This window comes from Panthera leo, chromosome E1 (genome assembly GCF_018350215.1).
Source record: "Panthera leo isolate Ple1 chromosome E1, P.leo_Ple1_pat1.1, whole genome shotgun sequence".
NCBI lineage: Eukaryota > Metazoa > Chordata > Mammalia > Carnivora > Felidae > Panthera > Panthera leo.
The window spans coordinates 3,569,188-3,596,110 of NC_056692.1; the positions used below are offsets into that span (position 1 = coordinate 3,569,188).

Genomic DNA, 26,923 nt, shown 5'->3' on the forward strand with positions numbered 1-26,923 from the left:
AGGTACCTCACTCTTCCGGAGGAGATGCCGGAAGCCAGCCCTTTCTCTCTTACCCCAGATGGTGTGGCATGTGGATACAAAGCCTGGAGCTGCTGCATCCATTTTGACACCCACCCTGGGATGATACCACAAGGGCTAGGACAGATGGAAGAAGCCAAGTCCTTGAGGACCTCCCTGGACGAACCCAGCTCTACCGCTAGACCTTTCAGTGACCCAGACCCGCAAAACTCTCTTCAGCCATTTTGGCTTGAGTTTACCATTCCCCGGCACATGGAGGGTCTCGTTGGCCACAGGGATAAGACTTATCGGAGATAAGTCTCTCCCTTGCTCGCTTGGGGAGAGACACAGAAGCCTTGAACATTGCATTTGCTTCTGGGCCCTGGTCTTTTAGAGGCATCTTGAGAGATTGCAGGGTGTCCCTTGAATAGCTGTTAGGCTGGCCAAGCACGTGGGACCCAGGTTTAAAAAGCATCTCCAGTGAGGGTGATGATCTGCTTTTAAGTCTGGATGCCCAACAGCCCTTTCAGTGGAGAGCTCACCACATACCTTCTTAAAAGGATAAGGTTTCACGGAGACGCGGAGTTGTTAACTTCGGAGGAGCACGTGTTTTGCATGAGATAACGTGTCCTGTAGCTGCCACGGACATGCTGGGAATAGCAAGAGAACATTTTCACAAAGGCCCAGGATGATGTGACTCAAAAGCCGTTTTGTCTAGTCATTTTGGGGGAGGAAGACGCGAGCTCCACCGGCTGTCGTCTTTCCAGTGTAGAAACAGCCACCCGAGTGAGGTTTTCACAAGATGCTGTCACCGGGTGGCCCTGGAGGGAGCGCGGAGTGGCTTGTCTGGGAGATTTCCATCTGGGGAGCCATACGCCTTTGAGTGCAGGCTCCTCTGTCCTGCCACTCTGCAGAGCGCTGGTGGGAGGAGACCTCTGGACATGTCACAGCTCCCTGCGTGGTAGTCCTGGGGGCTTCTTAGCTTCGGGTTTTTTTGTTTTGTTTTGTTTTTGTATTTTGGAGCTTTACCACTTCCTTCTGGTACTTAAAGCAACACGCGTGAGACCAGCAGCTCCGCTCCCTTGTACCAGGATGCTAAGGAAACAGACAAATGGAATGAGCTGTGGGACTTGGGCAGGGAACCCCTGGTTAGCGGTAGGTTTGGCTTCTGGAACACAGAGGCCTCAGAACACACGGTCTCAGACAAAGTGGATGTTTATTTCTCTTTCACTTAATAGCTGGGAGGTGGGCAGCTCTCTCCATGACGTCACCCGGGCAGGACCCAGCCCTCTGTCTTGTTGTTCCACCGGCCCCGTGGGTGTTGTCTTCAATGTCGTGGTGAAAGCTGGTCCCCCAGCACCCTGTCTTCATTCCAGCCCTGCCAGGAGAGTGGAGAGAGAGCAGTTTCTTTAAGGAAGTGGCATGGGAGGTGCACATTATCGTTTCTGGTCATACCCCATGTGCCTCAGTCTTGGCCATATGGCCACACCTAGATGCCAGGCATCCTGGGAAGTATGGTCTATAGACGGGTGGCCACAAAACCCCATGACTAAGAGGAAGGGGTGGGATGGGCAGGGGGACAGTTAGCGTCTCTGCTACAGAGCCTCACTTTCCTTCTGCATCTACAGAACAGGGTCCACAGGACCGCTTCCAGTCCCTCCGGCCCCTGCCTCAACCCCCCTGAGCCTCAGTACCTTCGTCTGTGAAAGTGAAACGACAAAACTGCCGACCTCAATGACACATGAGAAAGGACTTTGCCCGCCGTCCACACAGAGTCGGGTACTCAGATGGGAGCTGCCATGATGGCTGTTTTCATTCAGCCAATCAACAAGTAGGGTTCCAGTGCCCACTGTGTGTTCATGGTGCTGGAGATTCCGCAGGGAGCAAACTGAACCGAAGTCCCCATTCTCAGACGGCTTGTATCCTAGTGGAGAGGACAGCAGTGCCTGCTCAGGGAGAACTGTCACCTCTTCTGACCACTCTCCCCCCTCCCCCAGCCCCAGCTCTCAGGGTTACCAAATGTGGGATTTCCAAGTTGGGGCACTTTGTAAGCAGGAGCCTTCCAGGTGGCTTCTTGTAGTTAGTGGTAGAGTCCAAGTGAGGTACATTTCTGCTGATGTATGCTCCGGAACCTTGTCTTACGGACCACATTAGAAGGACGGGTGGGGGTTGGCCAGGCAGGTGGGGGTCACGAGCATTTCAGGGAGAGAGGGTCATAGGCACGGGGCCCAGTGGTGGCAGTTGAGGACCCAAAAAGGCTGCGTGGTCGGCACCTGTGTGTGAGGGGTGAGAGATGACGGGGGGCAGAGTCCACCCCGTAAGCCCCTGTTGGCCGTTTCCAGCATTTGGATGCTGTGACGGCAGCAGGAGGAAGGCAGTGGAGGAGAGGCAGGCGCAACTCAGTTGTGCTGTGGAAGGATCACTGTGGTTGCCAGGTGGACACAGGAGCTAAGAGGGGAGACTGAGGCAGGGAGATAGCAGTTGGGGGGAGTCTGAAGTAGAAGTAGACCCCCCCACATTTGAGAGGCACAGGGCCAGAAGAAGAAGGACAGGATGCCCCGGTGCGTGTGCGGTCCCCTCCAGGTCCCCTCAGGTGTTCCCCCCAGGGACACCCATCACTCTCCTTTCTCAGCAGGCTGCCCCTTGGCCGTCCTGCCCCCCTAGGGAGCTCACAGTCTGCTCAGAAGCAGGTGTCACCCCACCAGCCCCACCAGCCCCGTGCTCCCTGCTGCTGTCCCCTCCCTTCCCTGAGGCCGTGGCACGGCTCTTAGTGACCGTCCTGGAGAACGGGGCCGCCGTGTCCAGAGCTGGGGGCCACACCACTGCCAGAACCCCGGTTCCACCAAGCTGGTGTTGGGGGTGAACAGGCAGGAGGCTGGAGGAAAGAACAACAGCTGAGGTCTGGGCTGGGGGGGGCCGTGCCTCGGTAGGGGGTCTATCTGCAGGCCAGCCTCAGGGGTCTTGGGCCACCTGTTCTACAACGAGATGTGGAGGGATCCCCGTTGAGCTGGGGTCAGGAGTTCTGCGTCCCAGGACTGGCTTTAGCACCAGCTCCCTGGGTGACGTTGGGCCAGCCCTGCCCTTCTCTGGGGCTTGTTAAGAAACAAGGGGTTGGCCTCAGGAATCCTCTGAGGTCCCGTACAGTTCTCTGGAGCTCCTAGAACCCCAGCGACCCAGGCTCAGTAGGCGCCCCAGACAGATGGGTGGGCCGGCCCCGCGTCGGCCGCTGCGCTACTCCTGGGTGGGTTGAGCATATTTGAAGCCCGAGACCTCAGGGCAGACCCGGAAGCCTGGAACACGTTCAGTCGTCCCAGATGGAGGGTTTTTCTGCTTCAATTATCTTCCTTGCAGGTTTTGGGTCTTCAGACGGGGCTGGCAGCTTGGCTGAGTCACGGTAACTATTTTCCGAGCTGGCCGGGAGCAGAAACGGGGGACCTCGGGGTTGAAAATCTGTTCTCCTTCCAGTACCAAGAGTTTGAACGACTCCGAATCCAGAGAAACGGCCTCTCTCCGGGTTCCTTGTGGCCAACCGTCACCAAAACCTCTCGCGCGCCTGTCCACCCTGCAAAGCGTGACGTGGCTGAAAAATTTAAGTGGTGGGGTTGATTGATGAATCTCTCTGCGGCCCCACGCCCGGACCTTGGGTGGCGGCTGTGTGAACCGTGGTGACGTTTGGGGAGTCGGTGCTCCCAGCCGGGGGACAGGTTCTCCTCTGTCGTGAACATCTGAGGGAAAAGCCAGGCAGGAGGAGCTGGGGTCATTACATCGGCGTACCTATTTTGGTTACCCTGCAGTTTTCCCTTTTCACGCCTTGAGGCACACACAGGAGCCACGTTCTGGATGATGATCGTTTCTCGGGCAGATCACACACTGTGATGAAAGTTGGCTGAGTCTTTCTCAGATGCACCCCTTCCTGGTAGGTTTCTCGCTGCTGGTAGACCCTGAGTGGTAATCGCCCCCTTCCCTCCTCGAGGACCCCAGCCCCGCCACCCCCCTGCCGGCACAGGCCCCCCCTGGGCCTGGGTGTCCGTCCTCAGCCCCCCTGGGGCCTCCTCCCTCCGCTCCCCCTGAACATCACCGGGCTGGAGACCGGGCTTGTGTTCACAGCTGTAGCTGCTTGCACATGACCATCTTTTTCCTGGGGTTAAGGAGTGAGGGTAGGGGGGTCCCCTCTCCCTGCTCTAACCTGGCTCCTGCCGCCAGCCTCCTGCCGTTTCTGGCCAGCACTTGTTAGAGTGGCCAGGGTTGTTTTTTTAAACACTAACAAAGCTATCCGGACACAGCAGCAAAATTAACACGGCTTTCTTCTGGGCCGGGAAATCCCGAGACCCACGTGCCTGCCCGTCCTTTTGAGGCCCCGCAGGGAGATGGGCATTTGAGGACACGGGGGGGACATGGCCGAGGCCACGGGACAGGCCACGGGTTGTGAACAGAGGTTGCTGCTTGAGACACTGATCGTCTTTTGGTGGGGAACCAGGGGCCGGCGCCCCAGTCTGGATTTTTCTCATTCCCCCCCCGCCCCCCGGCAGTTAGGGACTCCCATCTGCGACCCTGAGCGAGAAAGTCCTTTCATACCTCTGGCCACCGAGGAGCAGAAAGACGGGCACGTCGATGCTGGCTTGCAAAGCGGGAGGCGTGCCAGGCAGTTGCCCTCGAGAACTGACTGGGGCTGACTTCTCACTGCCTGCCTTTCCCGGCCATCTCTGCTCCGGCACAGAAATCAGGCCAAGTGCCTGGGGAACGTTCGGCCTTTTTTGTGAGGAGGGGGAGAAGCAGAAGAAAGTCCAATATTCCTCTGGACTGGGAGCCAAGAGAAGGGGGCAGGGAGGCTGGCGGGGCTGACGGAGGGTCGGCCCCACTCGGGCGCCTGCCCCGCTCTGAGGCTGCTGCAGGGGAGGGAGGAGGGGGGCGGCCAGGGAGGGGGGACCCTGCTGCCCCCACCATTCCCCCGTGGGACCCCTCGGCCCCGAGCCTGGTGGGCACAGCTGCCCGGAGGAAGAAGGGCTGAAAAAGTGCCAGCTCGAGAGGGGGCCTCCTGGGTGCCGGGCAGAGGAGAAAGTTCTCCGAAGTGTCGTGTTGGTCATGTCTCACTGTCTATAATAACACCTAATTTATTTGGCATTATTGGAGACGGAACTGTTCTTCTAAGCGACTTTGCTAAAGAACTGAGGCTCCCGCCCCAAGCTTTAACAACCGAACTATTTTGTGTATCGAGCCTTTTTTAAAAAAATCGTGGTCAACAGACATAACGTAAAATTTACCATCTTAAATTTGTGTGTTTAAACGTATGCGTTTGTTTTTTTAAATTTTTTTTTTAATGTTTTTATTTATTTTTGCGACAGAGAGAGACAGAGCATGACGGGGGAGGGGCAGAGAGAGAGGGAGACACAGAATCCGAAGCAGGCTCCGGGCTCTGAGCTGTCAGCACAGAGCCTGATGCGGGGCTCGAAGCCACAGACTGTGAGATCATGACCTGAGCTGAAGTCGGACGCTTAACCTACTGAGCCACCCAGGTGCCCCAAACGTATGCGTTTTAAATTGTTGTGCTACGTCGTCACCGTCCGTCTCTAGAACTTCCATCCTTCCCGACTGAAACTGTGTCCCCAGCAAGTGCCAGCTCCCCGTGCCCCTCCCCGCCAGGCCCTTGCAACACCGTGCTCCTGTCTGTGTCCACGAATCTGACTCTTCTAGGAGCCTCGTAGAAGTGGAGTATTTGTACAGCATTTGTCCTTCTGTGTCTGGCTGATTTTCACTCGGCAGAACGCTCTCAGGGTTCATCCGTGTTGGAGCAGGTGTCCGAGTTGCCTTCCTTTTTAAGGCTGAATAATATCCCACGATGCACACAGACCACCTTGCGTTTCCGCATCCGTCGCTGGGCACTCGGGTCGCTTCTGCCTTTGGGCCGTTGCGAACAGTGCTGCTATGAATGGGGGTGTCTTTTGCAAGTGCCTTTTGAAAAATGCTTTTTCTTATTTCAGAGGTATGGTCATTAAAGAGCGTTTTTAAAAGGCAGGCAAGTTGAAAGAACACGAATCATCCCTAATTCTATCATCTGGGGAAACTTTTGGTGTATATGTATTTAAATTTCGGTATACGCCCTTGTGTTTTGCTTATTTTCTTTAAGATTTATTTATTTATTTATTTAGAAATATTTTTTAATGTTTATTTATTTTTGAGGGAGAGAGACAGGGCACGAGTCGGGGAGGGGCAGAGAGAGAGAGAGGGAGACCCAGAATCGGAAGCAGGCTCTGGGCTGTGAGCTGTCAGCCCAGAGCCCCACGCGGGGCTTGAACTCACGAACTGTGGGATCATGACCTGAGCAGAAGTCAGACGCTCAACCGACTGAGCCAACCAGGTGCCCCTATTTATTCATTTTTTGAGAAAGAGAGAGCACGAGTGTGGAAGAGGCAGAGAGAGAGGGAGGGAGAGAGAGAGAATTCCAAGCAGGTTCCACATTGTCAGTGCCAAGCCTGATGCAGGGCTTGGAGCCACCAACCGAACTGTGAGATCCTAACCTGAGTTAAAATCAAGAGTCAGTCGCTCAACCAGCCGAGCCACCCAGGCGCCCGTGTTTCACTTATGAATGTGTATATACATCCTGCTTCTAATAACAGGGATTTCATATTCGAACACATTCACTATTTTGTATCTTGCTTTTTGAAACTGGATGATACCTTGACTCCTGGGCTGCAACATAATTTTGAGGATTGCTTAGCATTTCGGTGCATGAATGTACCACAACTTCCAGCCCATTTCCCACTAGTTTCCAGTTTTCCTCTATTCCCAGCAGCATGCAGGGCACATCCTTGGAGTGAAGCCTCTGTGCGCATGTTTGTTTATTTCTCTGGGACAGATTTTTAGAACCACAGTCAGTGGGTTAGAGGGTATATGTCCATTTGTCAATCTTTTGGATCTTTTACACATATTGGCAAATTGCTTGTCCGATGAGTTTTACTTCTTTTCCTCAGTGGCCCAAAAGAGTAGTGGTTTCCCGTCCCCTCACTGATGAACTTCATATTGTCATTTAAAAAAAAAATTTGTTTTGGGGCACCTGAGTGGCTCCGTTGGTTGAGCATCCGACTTCGGCTCAGGTCATGATCTCACAGTTCTTGGGTTCGAGCCCTGCGTCGGGCTCTGTGCTGACAGCTCAGAGCCTGGAGCCTGCTTTGGATTCTGTGTCTCCCTCTCTCTCTGCCCCTCCCCTGCTCACACTCTGTCTCTCAAAAATGAATAAACATTAAAAAAAATTTTTTTTAATTGTTTGTGTTCCTTCTTTGGGGAATTGCTTATTCGTGACCTTTGGTGTATTTTTTCCTTGGGGGGATTTCATATTTTTGTAAAAATGAATTTGTAAGAAATCTTTGTGTATCAAAGATGTAAATTGTTTGTCATATCAACCGCAAACAATTTTATCCCGGTTTGCCCTTTACTCCTCAGTTTTGCTTTTAGTGCTTGTTGATGTTAAAAAGGAAGGAAGGAAGGAAGGAAGGAATGAAGAAAGAGAAAGAAAGAAAGAAAGAGAGAAAGAAAGAATAGAAAAGGAAAAAAAAGCTTTGTTTTCATGTGGAGACATTTCTAAATGTTTTCTTCTAAACGTCTGCATTTGGTATCATTCTTAGTGACTCGTGATTCTCTAAGATGTTATAGATTTTTGTCTACATTTTAGTTTATCCTAACACATTTGTAGCTACACTTTTCACACTTAAATCTCGAATGCGTTCCTAAAATGATCGGATGTCTCCTGTGAAGTAGAGAATCCAACCTTACCTCTTCCTGACTGTCCTTTTCCTACTGGTTCAAAACGCTCCCTTTGCCATGTGTTAATTCTCACATACTTTTGGTTCTGTTTCTGGAGGTTTTTTTTTTTTCTCTGTCCAATGATATGAATCTATTTTCTGTTGCCAGTTCCACACTGTTTTAATATTTTAATTATTTTTAGGGCATGAATCCCATGATTACAAAATTCCTTGGCTGTTCTCATGCATTTTATTTCCAGATGAACTTTAGAATGATTTGGTCAACTTGGAAAAAAAAATTCCTCTGTGATTCTGATTGAAATTGCATTACATTTCTAGATGAATGTAGAGGGCATTGGAATCTTTATAATATTGGATCTTCTCATCTGAAACTTCAGTGGATGTTGTTCATGTGGTTTTCTTGTGTAGGTTTCTTAAGTTTGTACTTGGGCATTTTGAGATATTTGCAGCCAAGGTGAATGGCATTTTCCACTATCCTTTCTAATTGTTTGCTGTTGGCATATATAAAAGAAGTCGATTTTCATGCATTTATTTAGGAATAGGCCTGCTCACTTAACTGTAGGACTGTCTTCCTGGGTTTAATTGTAGACGATCATAGCATCTTGATAGAGTGTTCTGTCTCTTTCCAGCATATCTGCTGTTCATTCTCTTTTCTTGTCTTATTGCGTTGGCTACACTCTTCAGAACAACTTTAAGGCAATAGGATAGCAAGGATGACAACAGACATCCTTACCTTAGTTCTGCCTTAAGAGGGAATATCTCTAGTGTTTCAAACTTTTCTGCTTAAAGAGTGCTCAGTGCAATCTAATTTTGATCTTTCAGAGGAATTGTTAGTTCATAATTAAAAACTATTCTATCATACAGTAACATCACCAGGGATCAATGCAGGGTCTTGTGTATCTATTTGACTTGTAGGTCCCAGAATTCTATTTTACTCTTACCTTCATTCTCTCTCTCTCTCTCTCACAGGATTGACTTACTTAAATTTTCCTTGTATCTTCTGTCTTGTTCCCAAGCTGTCTGTTATCAATTATTTCTGCTGTCACTGAGTCTGCTTCCAAAAGAGTACTTCCCTCTCCTCTCTTTTCTTTTTTAAATTGTTATTTTAATTGAAGTCATAATCCATGAGCATGGAAAACCTTTCAAGCACAACAAAAGTAAAAATTAAAAAGCCGAAAATTCAAACATTGTAATAAAAAGTGTCTTCTCTCACACGGACTATTTATTCACTCTGAAAAAGGCAACTTTGTATCCTTCCAGACAGGTTTGATGCTTGTACCAGGACACGTGTTAAATATACATCTTTGTATTTTTTTAATACAAATTGAAAACACTGTCACATGATAAAGTGTTTTTTTTTTCCACTTGTTATATTGTGACAGTCTTTTATTGATTTATTTATTTTAAGGGGAGGGGAAAAGCAGAGAGAGAGAATCCCAAGCAGGCTCTGGGCTAAGCTCCACGAGGGGCTCTATCTCGTGAACTGCGAGATCATGACCTGAGCCGAAATCAAGAGTCAGACGCTTAACCAACTGAGCCACCCAGTCTTTTTAAATCAGCACCTATGAATCTTCTCATTATGCGGTCGAATGCAGGTTAATTTATTCACACAGTTACCGATAAGTACCGAAAACTTAAGTTTTCCCAGTGTTTTGCTATGACAAAAACAGCTACAGTGAACATCTGTATAAATATAAGCCTTGGCTCCCCTTTTCTGATTTTCTGTTCCTGATCTACTTACTCTGATTTCTGTGAGAAGGGGAACAGGTGAACCATTGGATGCTGAATGTAAACTGGGAATAAACAGGTTCTGAACGAGGGTCTGATGATTCCCTTGAGCAAAGTGAATGGAGTTTAGTCAAGGACTTCACATTGTTTATTGCAGCTCTAAAGTGGGGCCTTGACTCCTTTCTTTTTTTTTTTTTAATTTTTTTTAACGTTTATTTATTTTTGAGACAGAGAGAGACAGAGCATGAATGGGGGAGGGGCAGAGAGAGAGGGAGACACAGAATCCGAAGCAGGCTCCAGGCTCGGAGCCATCAGCCCAGAGCCCGATGCGGGGCTCGAACTCACGGACCACGAGATCGTGACCTGAGTTGAAGTCGGATGCTTAACCGACTGAGCCACCCAGGCGCCCCTTGACTCATTTCTTTATTGTCACCTGGCCTTGTTTACTAATGAGTTTGCCGGATAAATGATCCCTCCTGCCTCCGTCCCTGGAGACGAGGTTGACACTACTTGGTCATGTGACCTGTATCCACCAGGGCTGTCCTTGATTCTCTGTTCGTTTCCTCAGCATCACGTACGGGCCAGGCGAGTCTTACCTGGCCATGCGGCATCCCCAGCGATGCCGTCAGGGGGGCACCTGTGTGGTCTTGCCATCACAGTGAGCTGAAACGCAAACAATAGGGACATGGAGGTGTTGCTGTGCGATAGGTCTTCAAGGATGTGGGGGCCGGGTGGGGGGGGCTGTCATTGCAGAGAGACTCTGGCAGAGACACAGCACCAAGCAGGAACCTCATCCACGAGGCCCGATGCTGTCATTGCGGGACCTGGGCTGGAGCAGGCCGTGGGATGCTGCGGGGCATTTCCAGCCACCCCAGCGCAGGAAGAGACCAACCACCATCCGTAACTGGGATGTGGGCCAGGAAGGTTGGTGGGTTGGTGGGTATGAGGGAGCTTAGGGTGCTCGGGTGGGATGAGCGATTTTTCGCTCGCTTGCCCCTCAGTGTTAACTTAGGCTGATGTTCGTTTTCTTTCTGATTCCGAAAGCCAGGCACGTTAGTTGAGAGATCTGTTTCCCTAAGGAAATAGGGAAAACTGCAAAGGACAGAGCGATCTGAAGTCCTACGATCCAGAGAAAACACCAATAACATTTTTGGCATACATTCTTCTGGTATTTTTTCCTATTCCTTTTTTTGCACCTGAATCTTTAGGTGCAATAGAATTGCACGTACTGTTTTGTAACCTAGGCTTTTTATGCGCCTCCTTCGAAATGTTTTTTTCCACTTATTTCCACTTATTTTTTTTTTTTCAACTTTTTTTTTATTATTTATTTTTGGGACAGAGAGAGACAGAGCATGAACGGGGGAGGGGCAGAGAGAGAGGGAGACACAGAATCCGAAGCAGGCTCCAGGCTCTGAGCCATCAGCCCAGAGCCCGACGCGGGGCTCGAACTCACGGACCGAGAGATCGTGACCTGGCTGAAGTCGGATGCTTAACCGACTGCGCCACCCAGGCGCCCCTAGAATCATTTATTTAAGACCAAGTTGCTATTGTTAGAAACTTAGGCTGTTTTGGTTTCTCTGTTTCTTCCTTCCTTTCCTCCCTCCGTCCCTCCTTCCTTCCCCTTAAAAAAATTCTACGACGAACGTCCTAGATGTATATTTGTGTAAATTCAGACTTTCCGTATAATAGATTCCTAGAGGTGAAATTCTCAGGTCAAAGGATAAGCTTTAAATTTAAATTTGCGGGGCGCCTGGGTGGATCAGTCGGTTAAGCGTCCGACTTCAGCTCAGGTCATGATCTCACGGTCCGTGAGTTCGAGCCCCGCGTCGGGCTCTGTGCTGACAGCTCAGAACCTGGAGCCTGTTTCAGATTCTGTGTATCCCTCTCTCTCTGACCCTCCTCCGTTCATGCTCTGTCTCTCTCTGTCTCAAAAATAAATAAACGTTAAAAAAAAAAAATTTAAATTTGCTCTCCAAAAAGATTAAAGCAATCCTGTTTCCACCAGAAACATAGGAGAATGCCTTAAACTCTTGCCCAATAGTTATTATTAAAAAAAAATCTTTGCCTATGTACCAGGAGAATAATTATCATATACCATATATCTACTTTTAAGCAGTCTCTACGCCCGGTGTGGGGCTCGAACTCATGACCCCAGGATCAAGAGTCGCCCACTCTACCGACTGAAGTAGGCCAGGTGCCCCATGCGTATCATATTTTTTAAAGTTGAATTGTTTCTTTCCTGAATTTTAATCAGTGTTATTAAAAAAAAAAAATGAAACGGGGCACCTGGGCAGCTCGGTCGGTTGAGGGTCTGACTCTTGATTTTGGCTCAGGTCGTGATCTCACAGTTTGTGGGTTCAAGCCCCACATCGGGCTCCGTGCTGACAGTGTGGAGCCTGCTTGGGATTCTTCTGCCCCTCCCCTGCTCTCTCTCTCTTTCTCTCTGACTCAAAATAAAAATAAAAATAAAAAAATTACACAACAGAGCAAAAAAACATGAAGAAGAAAAAGTAACCGAGTAACACCTCTTCTACCTAGAAATAATCACCACCAACATCCAATTCTTCGAGAGTTCTGAAACTTTCTCTACCAACCTCGACTTCCCCGTGTCTTTAAGCGTGTGCTGTTCCCCATCTGGAGGGCCTTCCCTGCTAGTTTCCAGGGGTTGAGATGCCCCATTTGTTGTTCAGAGGCCGTTGAAACCCCCTGCCCCCCTACCCCCATTGGTTCCCTGTAACCAGACATTTTCTCTCCCTTATAGTCTTAATGTCCTGCCTGTGCTATGTCCATACCTTACTACTTTTATCGGATCCTGCTCTCATATCAGGTATGTTCCTGGAGACCGTAAAGCTCTCCGGAGGCGAGGACCATCTTCCACGTCTGTGACCCTAGCATCATCAGCCCAATGTGTGGCTCCTAGTAGAGACCTCCGGAAATGCCCGCTAGATGGAACTGTGTTGAATTTGGGAGGACCAAGGGATCAGGTCTGGCTCAGGGAGTTGGTTGGCCTGACCCTTAAGACCAGACCCGGGTGACTTTCCGTCCTTTTCCCGGTGCGGAATGCTCCGTTATTTGCGGTGTGTGTGCTCCAGAGAGGAACTTGTTGTTCTACGAGTTGCACGCTTGTGTTTGTTGACATGAGCCAGTGCGGCCCAGTGACATCCGAGCACTCTTGGCTTTAGCCTTTAGGCCTGGCCCTTGGGACACCGTTATGGGCAAAGAGGTACTGAGGGGCGGCGGGCTGGCCACACCTGACGCTGCCCGGGGCCACCACAACAGCCTGGCCAGGTGAGCAGAAGGCTTAGCCTCGTCTCGTGTAACACAGCTCGGCCTTGGATTTCATCCTGTGCGGCTGCATGGGAGGCTGAAGATCCAGCCCAGAAAGACACTGAGATCCCTGCTGCGCCTTCTTCTTGGGGGCTTGTGACCTGTCGCTAAGATGAGAGAGGAAATAATACCTTCATTGGTCCTCTGGGAAATGCAAATGAAGGGCCCAGGGCACGACCACTGCACAGCCACTAGGACGGCTGCAATGAAAAAGAGAATATGAGGTTTTGGTCAGATACCGTGCAGGCAGGAGTATAAACTGGTACAAGCATTTTGTGTTATAAATCTTTTTTTTTTTTTTTTTTTAACATCTATTTGTGTTTGAGAGAGGGGAGGGGCAGAGAGAGAGAGAGACACAGAATCGGAAGCAGGCTCCAGGCTCCGAGCTGTCAGCACAGAGCCCAACGCGGGGCTCGAACCCACGATCCGTGAGCTGAAATCGGATGCTCAACCGACTGAGCCACCCAGGCGCCCCTCGGGCCAATATTCTATGTTAAGAAGAAGTTGAAAAGTACTTGGTGGCGGTGGGGGGAGTGCCTTGGTGGCTCCAACTTCGGCTCAGGTCATGATCTCACGGTTCATGGGTTCGAACCCCGCCTCGGGCTCTGTGCTGACAGCTCGGAGCCCGGAGCCTGCTTCGGATTCCGTGTCTCCCTCTCTCTCTGCCCCTTCCCTGCTCGCGCTCTGCCCCTTTCGCTCTCTCTCAAAATTAAACATTAAAATTTTTTTCAAAGAAAGTAATCAGTGGGGTACGCACCCCAAAAGAGTTGGAGGCAGGGTCTTGAACCGTCCGTTGGTGGGTGGATGGATAAACACAACGCGGGCTGTACATAATGGGATGTGCACGATTCGGCCTTAAAAAGGAAAGGCGTGCTGACACCAGCTACGATACGTTGGCACCTTGGAGGCGTTATGCTGAGGGCAATGAGCCAGACCCCCGAGGACAGATACTGTGCGACTGTGCTAACAGCAGGTGCGTAGAGCGGTCAAGGTCACAGAGACGGGAAGCAGAATGGTGGACTCCAGGGCCTGGGGGAGAGGGGGAGGTGGTGGTCAGTGGGGACAGAGTTTGAGTCGGGAAAGATGAAGAACTTGTTGAGACGGACGGTGGTGACGACTGATGACGGGTGAAGGTAACTCAGTGCCACCAAGCAGTGCCCTGAAAGCCGGCAGGGCGGTGGGTTTTACGTCATGTATGTTTTACGACAATTAAAAAAAAAAAAAAAAGCCGGCAGGGCGGTGGGTTTTACGTCATATATGTTTTACGACAATAAAAAAAAAAAGCCAGCAGGGCGGTGGGTTTTACGTCATATATGTTTTACGACAATAAAAAAAAAAAAAGCCGGCAGGGCGGTGGGTTTTACGTTATATATGTTTTACGACAATAAAAAAAAAAAAAAGCCGGCAGGGCGGTGGGTTTTACGTCATATATGTTTTACGACAATAAAAAAAAAGCCGGCAGGGCGGTGGGTTTTACGTCATATATGTTTTACGACAATAAAAAAAAAAAAACTAGATGCACGTAAGGCTGGACGGCACGAAGCCGGCTCTGCCCCGTCTCCCGACGGGGGTGAACCCCAGGCAGGGGGTGCTGCGGCCGAGCCCAGAGCGCAGAGGGGGCTCTGGAGGGAGGTTCTGAAGGGCGGAGAGTGGCCCACAGACCTGGGAGGCGGCACTAAGGTCAGAGCCAGCGGGCCCGCGGGCCGACGTGTAGAAACCGGCTCGGTGGAGGGCAGGCGTGCTGGCTGGAAAGAAGCTTCTCTCGCCCCGCCGCACCCGGCCTGGCCTTCGTGTGAACTTAGAGCAGCAGGACCTCTGTCAGGTCCTGGGGACGGGAGACTTCAGACGGGCGACTTGGCCTGAGCACTGGCGGGATTTCCTCTGCGGGCTTTCTTCTGGGTAGTTGGAACCGCGGGCCCGCCTGCCAGGCAGGGCCTGCTGCCCACAGGACATGCAAAGTCAGAGGCAGATGCCTGAACACCACCGGCCAGGTGGCAGTGAGAGCCTCCAAGGGGGCAGGGTCGGCGGGGGAGGGGGCCCTGTGGGAATAGCAGCCCTACTGACCTGTCCTCAGGGCCTGTGGGGGCAGAATTCATGCTTCCTGAATGTGCCAGAACCCTGGGCAGCTGTGTGGTCAGGTGTTTGGTTTTGAATGTCCGCTTTGGGACGGGAAGGCATGTTGTTAACACTCTTACCAGCAGGGACACGGTTCCCAGAAAAGCCGCCTTCTGACACCTGGACTTCAGGGCCAGCCCCGGCCGGTCAGCTGGGGCCACTTCCTCTGCCCAGTCTTGGGTCTGGGCTCTTCCCGCCCCACCCCAGGCCCGTCCTCCCCGGCAGCCAGCTGCCGATCGGGGCCTTTTCTGGAGGTATCTGGAGCCTGGCGTGTTTGCATGGTGGCCCCAGAACGCCTTAGGCACATTTTGGGGGGCTCAGAAAAGAATGCTCCCCAGCTGGCAGGTGAATGTAGGAGGCATTAATCCAGAATAATTTTTCCTGCTGAGACAGTTTTGTTATAAATGTGTGGAGACGTGGGAGTTCTTCAGTACTTGTGATATTAATCCTGGCATCTGCGTGGAGAGTGGGGTGGGGGTGAGGGCTCCACGCTAGAGAGAAGAGGAATTTGCCCCTAAAAGGTTGTCTTGAATTCCCTGCGATCTGTGCACGCACTCTGTGTCTTTGTGCCCTTTTTTTTTTTTTTTAAATATTTATTTATCTTGAGAGAGAGAGAAAGAGAGAGTGAGCAAGGGGAGGGGCAGAGAGAGAGGGGAAGCAAGAGAGAATCCCAAGCAGGCTCCGTGCGGTCAGCACAGAGCCCGATGCGGGGCTGGAACTCACAAGTCGTGAGATCATGATCTGAGCCGAAACCAGGAGTCTCACCCTTTAGCCTCGACTGAGCCACTCGGGTGCCTCTTTGTGCTGTTGATGGAGAACAGGCAACCTATCTCTGGCTCTTTAGCGACTATGAGATTCCTCCTCACCCCCAGAACCCAGGGCCTGGGGCAGAAAAGGAGGCGGCCCAAAGACAGACAGGAGTGGGTGGAAGGGAAGGAAAAAGAAGGCGATGGATGGTGAGCAGACACGCCCTAGTGTTCAGATCGAAGTGTGCTAGGCTGGGGCTGTGGGAAACCGGGAATCTTCTAGGCCAGCGGTCCCCAAAGCGTGCTCTCAGGATGTCTGGGCATCACACGGGAACTTGTGGGCGATGCACGTTACTGGGCCCCGCCTCACATCCCCGAGTCACGGCCAGCTGGCATTTCAACAAGATCCCCCACGGTTCACATGCACCTTGAAGTTTGGAAAGTGCGAACCGGGCCATGCATCCTGGCCCAGAGGGTGAAGTGGGTGTCTGTGGCCCCAGAGGGTTAACTGCCTGGGGTGGGGGGGCTCCCTGCCCACTGTGTAGGTGAGATGGGGCAGCCACACCTAACTCTTGGGACTGAGAGTTTGTGCCTGGGCGAGTCCATTTGCGTTTCGTGTCTCGGGGACCGAAGTTTTGCGCGAGCTGTTGTCACGGAGGGCGGGTAGAGCTGTGAGGTCGGATGGAGGCCCAAGAGTTAACACCCAGAGCTGAGGGCCCCAAATGCTGCGGGCCCGGCTCATATCGCCAGGTTGCTCTCTGATCACGGATATTTCAAAGCAAGCTTTTTCTTTTTAAACTTTAAAAAAAAAATTTAAAAAAAAAATTTTTTTTAATGTTTATTTATTTTTGAGGGAGAGAGAGAGACAGGGCATGAGCAGGGGAGGGGCAGAGAGAGAGGGAGTCACAGAATCCGAAGCAGGCTCCGGGCTCCGAGCCGTCAGCACAGAGCCCGACGTGGGGCTCGAATCCATGAACTTCGAGATCCTGACCTGAGCTGAAGTCAGACGCTCAACCGACTGAGCCCCCCCCCCCCCAGGCGCCCCTAAAACCAGCTTTTTCTGTCATCGTTGCTACCATCATCATAGGGCTGACCCTTTATCAAGGGCTCCCTGGGATCCCTGCCCTGGGCTTGTCACATCTACCCAGTACCAGTCTCACTTAGAACTGAGGAAACCGAGGCTCAGAAGGAGAATAATGCGCTCACGGTCATTCATCTTGGTAACAGAAGAGATGGGATTTGGGCCGAGGCACATGTGACTGGAACACCACACTTTCTTACGCTCCGGAGGCCAGGCAGAACTGTAGTGCACTTGTGACGGTCCCCGGCTTCCACAACTGTGGGGCAGGAGTTCTGTAAGTGTCAAAATTTGCTTAGTTATTATGATCATGTGTTAAAGGGAGCCAAAGCATCTTATAAACACTAATGTCTGTATTACTTTTGGTTTCCATTTGCATTGTAATTGTGTTTTAATTGAAGACCAAAGTGGAGGGGTGCCTGGGTGGCTCAGTTGGTCAAGCGTCCGAGTCGGCTCGGGTCATGATCTCTCAGTTTGTGAGTTTGAGCCCCGCATCGGGCTCTGTGCTGATGGCTCGGAGCCTGGAGCCCGCTTCGGATTCTGTGTCTCCCTTCCTCTCTGCCCCTCCCCCACTCACACACTGTCTCTCTGTCTCTCAAAAATAAATAAATGACTTACAGTGCTACAAAAATAATTGGGAAGGACACATGTATGATCTTCCTAGTTATGACTGTTTCCAGATCATAGATTTTAAGGGAAAGAGGAAGATGGAGGTGGGGGCAGAGGACCCTGTACGAACATGGAGACATGAGATCATGTTTATGGCTCGTTCAGTGGGGACAGGGACATAGATGCCTGGGGTGTGACTTGTCCCAACTTCTGCACAGATCGGGGTCGCTTTGGTGATTGGTTTAACGAACGTTTAGCCTATGGTGGGGGTGGTCGGCAAACTATGGTCGATGGGCAAAATCCAGCCAGCCCCTCTTTTAGTCAATAAAGTTATACTGGAAAATAGCCACACGCACTTGTTTACATGCTGTCCGCGGCTGCTTTCACACGGCGACGCCTGAGTTGCGTCATTGTGACAGAAACCGCGTGGCCGGCAGAGCCAAAAATATCTACTGTCTGGTCCTTCATGGCAAGAAAGTCTGCCAGACCCCGGTCTCGTGTTAACATGTTGGATGTCTCCTCCGAATTTTCTTTCCGCTGCGTGTCACAAAGGCTTGAAACTCCCTCATTCGCCAAGTTCACGTATCTCGCAAACGTGGTTTGATCACAGTGGTGAGAGACCTTAGCTCAGGGGCTGTGGGCCCACGAGAAAAATGTAATCAAGGACCAGAGGCTTGAGAAAGAAACGTTCAGTGAACTCGCATGGGTCACGGTCCTTAGCTGCAAATAACAGAATCTATGACCTCAAGCAGAAGGGGATTTGTTAAAGAGTTCGGTAACTCTCAGACTTGCCAGGAGGGCTGAAGGGAAGACTGTGTGCGGACTCACGGGAGCAAAGTCCCCAACCCTCCCACCCCCCCCCCCCGACCCCCTCCCCTCACCGGGTGCACCACCAGTGGAGCCCTTCTGCCAGCTCCAGGACCACACCTTCCTGGCACAGCCCGCCCTGTGAAAGGATGCTCTCGCCCTGGCTCTCTCCTTGCTGATTCACACAAAAGCCTAACTGGCAGAACTAAATTGTACACAGAGCCCAGCTGCAAGGGAGCCTGAGAGGGGTTTCTTGCCCTCCAGCCCCTGGACGCTGATCAGACAGGCCACTGCCACACGGCACCATCTCGAGATGGTAGTTTTGCCTTGAAAGGTAGATGCAGTCAAACCTTGGTTCTGCATAGCATAATTCGTTCCGGAAACATGCTTGTCATCCAGAGCACTTGTGTTTCATGGTGAATTTCCCCCTAAGAAATAATGGAAACTCAGATGATTCATTCTATAACCCAAAAACATTCATATAAAAATGATGATAGTACTGTTATATGGTATAAGATAATAAAGAAAACACAAAATATCAAGAAAAATTCACCTGCACTTACCTTTGAAAACTTTCGTGGCTGGTGTGAGGGAGACAAGAGAGGAGGGTTACTGCGTAGGACGACTTTCACTATCACTAACGGAAGTTGATTACAGTACGGTATTAATAAACTCTCGTCTTATACTGTATTTAGTGTAATTGGCCATAAGGCAGCAGAGGAAAGGGTCTGTATCTGCAGGCAGCCTGACCTAGAATGGAGCACAGCATTCCTAGGCTCGCTCTTGGATGGAAAAGCAAAGGACTGTCCAGAGATGCTTGGAAGTGACAAAAAATACACTAATGCCTGTTGTGGGCACCTTCCAACATTCCGAAAAATCACTGATTTCTGCCAAACACCTTGGCCTGAGATGGAGCATCCGAACATGGGAGATGATCACCCACAATCCCAGGAGGAGAGAGAGAGAGAGAGAGAGAGAGAGAGAGAAGAACCATTGGCTCAGTTGTGATCATGTGACATTCAGGGTCATGTACTCCTCGTATTGCAAGACATGGCTCATTTATCAAGTTAAAATTTATTAGCCATGCTTGCTCGTCTTGTGGAATACTCGCCGGACAAGTTACTTGTAACCCAAGGTTTTACTATATTTCACTTTTTATATTGAAACTCGAGAACTTAAGACATTATTCAGTAAACACGGCAAACGAGACCTGCCCAGAGTGTCGAGAGAGCTGGCCTAGGGAGCTGTGGAAGAGGTTCTCAGACCCATCTCCAAATTCCACCTCTCTGTCTTTCAAGGCTCAGGGGCCACCTCCTCCAGAAGCTGTCCCAAGGTGGAAGTCTGTGTCCTCTGCATTCTGGGAGCACTTTCTCTCTCACTCTCCAGGAAGCTATTCTTCGTATGATAGTTACGGGCTTTCACGTTTTCTCTTCCATGTCTTCGTGACTTGTGTTGAGTAGGAGAACACTGTTGATATAGTACCTTGTTCTCCCATTTAATTCCATTAAACTCCCTTCTTCCCAGGGACCAATCATACAACTTCTCTTTCTATATTTTTTTGCAACGTTTACTGCATATGTGTATCTATGCACAATATAGAGTGTTGTTTTTTTTTGAGCTAATCAGTTTAGAGTTTATCTGAATTCTTTTGTACCAGGTGGATCATTTTGTAATTTGCTGTGTTTTGAATTTTTTTTAATGTTTATTTATTTTTGAGAGACAGAGAGAGCAAGCAGGGGGTGGGGCAGAGAGAGGGAGACAGAATCCGAAGCAAGCTCCAGGCTCTGAGCTGTCAGCACAGAGCCTGACGTGGGGCTTGAACCCACAAACCGTGAGATCGTGACCTGAACCAAAGTCAGACTGAGCCACCCAGGCACCCCTGTGATTTGCTGTGTTTTTGAGTTGTGTACTTCCTTCATTTTAAGGCTTTTACCACATGCCATCTCATAAACAAGCTACAATTCATTGATGCATTTCCTACTGATGGCCATCCACTCTTTCCCCCCAGCTTTTTCTTATTATGGACATTGCTGCAGCAGACAGATCAGTTTGTCCTTCCTGGGGTCATGTGTGCAATTTCTCTATCATAGACATCAAGAACTGTAACTGTTTGGCTCTCTCCAACACTATCAGATACTGTCAGATTGCTGCCCAAGATGATTGCCCCAATCCCCCCAGTTCTGCCTGGAAGTTTCCATTTCCCTCTGCTTTAGCTAAGACTTGATATTATCACACTTGTATATTTCTTGCCAGTCTGATGGGTGTATTGTTTAAGCCTGCATTTGCATATGCATTGTTTTAATTTGCATATGTTTTGGTTTTAATTTGCATACACATTGCTTTAATTTGCATATGCCTGATGATTAGTGAGGTTGAGCTCCTTTTCGTGCTTATTGACTGTCCACATTCCCTTTTCTGTAGTGTGCATATTCATAGCTATTGTGTTTGTGTGTGTGTGTGTGTGTGTGTGTGTGTGTGTGTGTGTGTTCTATTGGGTTGTCTTTTTCTTATTTATTTGTTGGAGTTCTTTATATATTCTAGATGCCAATCCTGTGTTATATGTGGTGCCATTCTTTTTACCCAGTCTATTGTTGTTCTTCCATTCTGTTTTGTTTTGTTTTGTTTTTTGTATCCTCTGACCTGGTTTTGCTTCATGAATTATTTGGGTGAGGGCAAAACAATGCTTCCCCACTGGATGCCCACCCCCCACCCCGACACAGAACCTCAGTGTCTGTATCAGTGGGAAAACCCAAAATCCCTTCAGGTGTTGCCCTTTGAGATGGAAAGAGCAGAATTCCTTTCCCGTCTTCCCACCTCCTGTGTCTGTGTCTCTCCATGTGTATGAGTTCCCTGCAGCTGCTGTAACAAAATAGCCCCAGTCAGATGGCTCAAAACAACAGAAATGTGTTTTGTCACAGTTCCGGAATCCAGAAGCCTGAAATCAAGGCGTTTGCAGGATTGTTCCACCCTGGAGGCTCCAAGGGACAATCTGTCCCTGCCTCGCTCCTAAGTGATGGTGGCTGCTGGGGACGCCTGTCCTTCCTTGACTTGTATGCACATCATGGTGGTTTCCACCTCTGTCTTGACATGGCCTTCCCTTCTGTGTGACTCTGTTTCTTCTATCTTTCCCTTCTTCAGGAGGACACCCACTGTTGGGTTTAGGGCCCACCCTAAATCCAGGAAAAACCTCGTATCAAGATCCTTACCTTAATTACATCTGCAAAGACCCTGTTTCTAAATAAGGTCACATTTGCAGACACCAGGGATTGAGACATAGACATATCTTTTGGGGGCTATTTGATCCACTACATTCGGCAAACTCCACAAATCCCAGAGAATAGCTATGCTAAAAGCAGGGTTTGTGTGTGTGTGTGTGTGTGTGTGTGTGTGTGTGTGTGAGGGGGGACCAAGTAGAGGAGGAAAAGTGCATTCTGCGAGAGGCAGTATATTCTAAGAGGTGTTATTCCCCAAGAGAGGAGGGGCCGTACATGTTGGGCATTGTAATTTATCACGTTTTCTATTTATTCAGAGTCCCAGAAAACAGGAAACGGATAAAAAGGAAGGTGTCTCCTTGGGTGAGCAGGTATAAGCCAGGTAGAACCTTGGAAGTGGCCGTCAATCTGTTGCTCCACTGTTCAGCTGAGCAAGCGACTGTCCCCCAGCAAAAGCGGGTCAGGACAGGACCAAGGGTGGGCTCCTGTGACCCTTAACAGATACTAATCTTGTGTGGGTCTTGCCCTTTTGAAGATAAGTAAAGGGGAAACAAGCAGGACCCATAAAAAATGCAGAGCAGAGTCAAGGAAAAAGAATAGAATCGTCACACCTCATTCTTTGTGGTCTCTGTATGTGCAAATCTACCTACTCACTGAAATTTATCTGTGGCCCCAAGAACAGCAGTTTCATGGCCTTTTCCAGGTCCCCATGGCATGAGCACAACAGTGAAGAATGTGAGTCACCTTACGTGCACATCCCAGCGGAGGTCGAACAAAGTGACTCTCGACCTCCTGTGGCAGCTCTCATTCTGTAAACAAGTGTCCTTTTGGCAGTCTACTTGGTGCCACATTTTTTGAATTTTTGTGCTTTTGGTTGGTGATTTAGAAAATATGCGTGTTTAGACGAGCACAAGTTCCTGTGATGATGGCCATGGGTTCAATGCTAACCAATCAACAATATATATACTACGTAAGGTGTCTTTAAACAGAAACATGCATGAAACAAGGTTCATATTAAAGGGTTTGTGAAAAGGCTGTGAGCACAGGCTCACGGGAACCTGATCCTGTGTTTCTCTTAGGAGCAATGGTTCAGTATTTGCCAGCTGAGTCTTTCCAGCAACTTTATAGACTGTACCCACACGGACATGGCATTGTAAGCTAACTACACTGGAATTAAAATAAAATTTGAAAAAAAGAATACAACCATCCTGAATAATGAGAGTCAACTGTATCTGAAAGTTCCCACCTCTGAAAATGACTAGACCGCAAAAATCCAGGCGCGAATGTCCGGACATCGGCAGCCTCAAATTGGGAGCAGACGCGTTCTCTGTGTAACCTAAGCCAACATTCCTCGGTAGAGGATAGACTGACATTAAAAGGCAGGATAAGATGGCATATAGAAAAAGATTACAAGAAACGTAAAGAGTTAATCGCAGGATTGAAATCCATACAGCTTGCAGTGAGGAACAAAAAATGTCTCCAACGATAGATTGGGAAAGTAAGCTCTGATATAGCCAGAAAGTGAAATATGTATAATTCAGCTGTTAAGGTGTTGTGTATTATTCATTGACTTGCAAAGAATTAGGAGGACAAAAGCAGGATTTAAAATAGTATGAAGGCGCCTGGGTGGCTCAGTCGGTTAAACATCCGACTCTTGACTTCAGCTCAGCTTATGATCTCATGGTTTGTGAGTTCAAGTCCCATGTCAGGCTCTGTGCTGACAGTGCGGAACCTGCTTGGGATTCTCTCTCTCTCTCTCTCTCTCTCTCTCTCTCTCTCTCTCCCCCCTCTGCCGCTCTCCCTGCTCACACTCTCTCTCTGTCTAAAATAAAAAAAAAATATTATGAGCACATGGTAAGTTTTTTTATTTCCCCTTTTAAGAAAATGCTTACTTAGAGGAAGGTCTGGATGACTATGTTATTTAGGGTGGGAGAAAAGTTACTTTTCCTGTATACCACGCATGTTTCTGTACGGTTTGATTTTTTTTTTTTTTTTGCAAAACAATGTATGGATGTATTACTTGAGTTAAAAAAAAATTAAAGTGGGGTGCCCGGGTGGCTCAGTCGGTTAAGCATCCGACTTTGGCTCAGGTCATGATCTCATGGTTTGTGGGTTCCAGCCCTGCATGCTGACCGCTCAGAGCCTGCAGCCTGCTTCGGGTTCTGTGTCTCCCTCTCTCTCTGCCCATGCTCTGTCTCTCTCTCTTTTTCTCTCTCTCAAAAATAAATAAACATTAAAAAAAATTTTAATAAAATTAAAGCGGGGATAAGGAGAGCCAGGCTTTCCTAGTGTGAGTCATGTGGAAACACATCTTCCCCCCTCTCATCTCTTACGGGTCTTGGGTCCTGCATGAGTGGCAGTGTCCTCATTTCTGCACTCGTTTGTGTCTGCGTCCAGCTCCCTCCCCTCTTGAGGCTGTGAACCGCTGAGGGCAGTCTTAGTATTTCTTGTTCTTTTTTTAATGTTTATTTATTTATTTTGAGAGAGAGAGAGAGAGAGAGAGTGTGTGTGTTTGTGTGTGTTTGTAAGAGCAGGGGAGGGGCAGAGAAGAAAGAGAGAAGGAGAGAGAGAGAATCCCAAGCAGGCTCTGCACTGTCAGCACGGAGCCCGACGCGGGGCTTGAACTCACGAACTGTGAGATCACGACCTGAGCCGAAACCAACAGGCGGACGCTTAACCGACTGAGCCACCCCGGCACCCTAGTCTTAGTATTTCTGGAAACTGACAGAGTGGGTGCCCATGAGAGATGCGTGGGGCATCCTTCCCGGGGCAGATCTTGGGCTTGCATCAGGGAGCAGGCAGTCAGGGCCTGGGTACCCCACAGAGCTCTGTCCCTGGGGTCCGCCGGGCGGCTCTCCCCGACCCCGGCCCGAACTTCTTCAGGGAGGGAGGTGGGGGAATGAAGAGGTTGGCCCGGCGCTCATTCACTGGGGAGGGACCAGAAGGTGTGTTGAGACCCAACTGGCAAGTTCAAGGCTTTTGAGAAAACCTTTGGGGTTTCGGGTGGGGGTGTAGGAACTGGAGACAGCTCCCCGCGGGTCTCCAGAGTGACCCCACTGTGTTGGTCTCAGCTTGGCCCGTGTCCTCCGGGGTGGGGCTGGGGCACGCAGTCATCCCCCTGATCCATCTGTGCTGCGACCGTGCCCCGGTCCACAGAGGCCCCGGAGCTGGACAGATCCCGGCTGCCTGCCGTCTGGAGAAGGGTTTGATAAATGCTGTACACGCCCCCACGCGTGTATGCCGGAGTTAATTTAAAAACCAGCTTCACAGACACAATCGGGAGGCCTCAGAAGGAAAGAAGGCAGGCGGGAGCGAGGTCTGCGCACTGACTCATCTTTCCCCCTGGGGCGGTGACACACGTCTCTGACATTTCCCGCGGCCACAGCCTCCAGAGACAACAGGCCTGGGGTGGGGGGAGCCCGGGGAGCCTCTCTCCCCGCGTGCCGTGGACGCCTGTTGGAGCGCGGGCCTCGCCGTCTCCTGGGTCCCCAGCCCGGGAGGAAGGGACCCACGTCACGCCTCCCTCGGTGGCCAGTCTGAGAATCTTCCTCTCGCACAAAACAAACACGAGCTGACGGGCTGGAGGCCCCGGGGACGGGCCGGCTGGCCCTTTCTCCAGCCTTTCTCCTGGGGGGCAGGTTGGGGAAGCTTCTTGGAGGACGAGCTTTCCTGGGAAAGCCGCCTGTGGGTCTCATCATATTTGGTTAACCGAGCACATGGCCTCGTGGTGCTGGCGAAGGCTCTGTTGTTCTTGGAGAGGAGGCTGTGGGCCTTTCAGACCCTTGTCCACACAGGCAAGTGTCTGCAGAACGCAGAGGGATGGAGCAGGTGCTCCTGGGCCAAAGGGTCAGCAGCGTGTGTGGGGGGGGCGGGGGGGGGAGGGCACAGCCCCCGCGGGGTCGGGAAGCGGCCCCGGGGTGACCCCCCACCCCCCATGGACTAGCTGTGTGGCTTCTGGCAAGTCCTTCCCTTCGCTGGGCCCGAGTGTCCCGTCTCTTGCTCCCGAAGGTTAAGCTGGAAGATTTCTGGACCTTCTGCTGTCAGTCTGGTTGTGTCAACCGCTGAAGCACCCGCTGTGATGGAGGGGACTTCCGCCCGAGGCCCTCCTCTCCCCTCCCCTGCCTCCTTCTCTCGTGCACAGATCCTCCCCTATTTTATTTCCAAAGCAGAGATAGCAGCCTCTCTGTGGAGCTGAGGAACTTGAACATGGGGGCCAGCAAACGCTCCCATCCACCCACTTCTCGTTGTGACTTTGGAAGGTCCCAGAAGGTCAGCCTCCAGAGGCCTCTCGGTACAGGGTCTTGCTTGTATTGCCTGGGGACTGGCCTTCCTCAGAACCGTGGAAAACTACCCCTTGTCCTCCGCAGAAAAGGTGAGAAGAACGTATTACTTGGAAGGTGGGGAGAATATTGTGATACGTGAAAATACAGAGTCTGGGGAGGAAATATTTTTTTAGTGTCGGGGGACATCCTGTTTATTTTATCTTTGATTGAGGTTATCTTGTCTGCCTTCAGGAAGGATTTGTGGCCTAGGGGTGGCTTTTGATATGAAAATGTGTATTGTGGCTCCCTGAAAGGGGCGTGGGGGAGGGGCTGGGAGGACCTACACGCCCCTTCCCCCACCCCGCCCCGCCCCCCACTGGGCTGGGCTGGGCTGACAGTGAAGGTGGTGGTGGGGGGGGCCTCTGTGCGGTCCCGCCGCCCCCCCCGGAGCGACACTGGGGAAGCTGGGAGCCCTAAAAGGGTGCTTTTAGGAAAGTCTGGATCAGACATGATGTTATAGGAAAAAATGCAGCGTCTAAGGGAACAGCGCGCGAAAAGAGAGCTGAGACAGGGCAGGGAGGCCGAGAGGACACGGCACAGATTGTCCGGGAAGCTGGGGGGGAAGGGGCTGCCTGGTAGCAGGGGCCGTGCTGCTGGCCACGGGGAGTGTGGCAAGGATGTTCTGCCCCCCAAGGGAAGGTCGAGTGCGAGGGCCCAACACTTGGCGGCTGATGGCAGAAGTCAGGCTTCTGCGTTTGCTTTTCTTTCTTTGTGATTTTTAAAAATATTTATTTAGTTTCGAGAGGGGTGGGGAGGGGCAGAGAGAGACACACACACAGAATCCGTAGCAGGCTCCGGGATCCGAGCTGTCAGCACAGAGCCCGTCGTGGGGCTGGAACTCATGAGCTGTGAGATGGCGACCTGAGCTGAAGTCAGACAGACGCTGAACCCACGGAGCCCCCCAGGCGCCCCCGGGCTTGGGCATTTCTGAAGCATGAGGACAGACAGAGCCACCAGCCTCCGGTCTGTGCCCAGCAGAGTGAGCTGTTGCCTGGAGCAGCCTTGTCTGGACGGGTCTCGTGTCCCCACTCTTGACACCCAAACTTTTGGGGTAGGGGGCAAGGTCCACGGTAGGGGCAAGAGAGCCACCTTGCCTGAGACCCCAAGGGGAAGGAGCGAGAGGGGTGTAACGTGCCCGCTTTGTCCCCTCCGCATTGCAAGTAAAGAGGGAGCAAATAGGGGCGCCTGGGTGGCGCAGTCGGTTAAGCGTCCGACTTCAGCCAGG

The 26,923-nt window shown here is 50.7% G+C and overlaps 1 protein-coding gene and 1 long non-coding RNA gene across 2 annotated transcripts in view; one reads left to right on the forward strand and one right to left on the reverse strand.

Moving 5' to 3' along the window:
- NTN1 (netrin 1) overlaps window positions 1-26,923 on the forward strand; it is a 169,987-nt gene that overhangs the window by 45,190 nt on the left and 97,874 nt on the right. The gene's annotated exons all lie outside the window — the stretch shown is intronic.
- LOC122206316 lies at window positions 1,197-2,343 on the reverse strand. Its single transcript, XR_006196412.1, has 3 exons — window positions 2,014-2,343; window positions 1,692-1,921; window positions 1,197-1,375 (listed from the first exon to the last, which is right to left on the reverse strand). It is a non-coding gene; the product is annotated as an uncharacterized LOC122206316 (long non-coding RNA).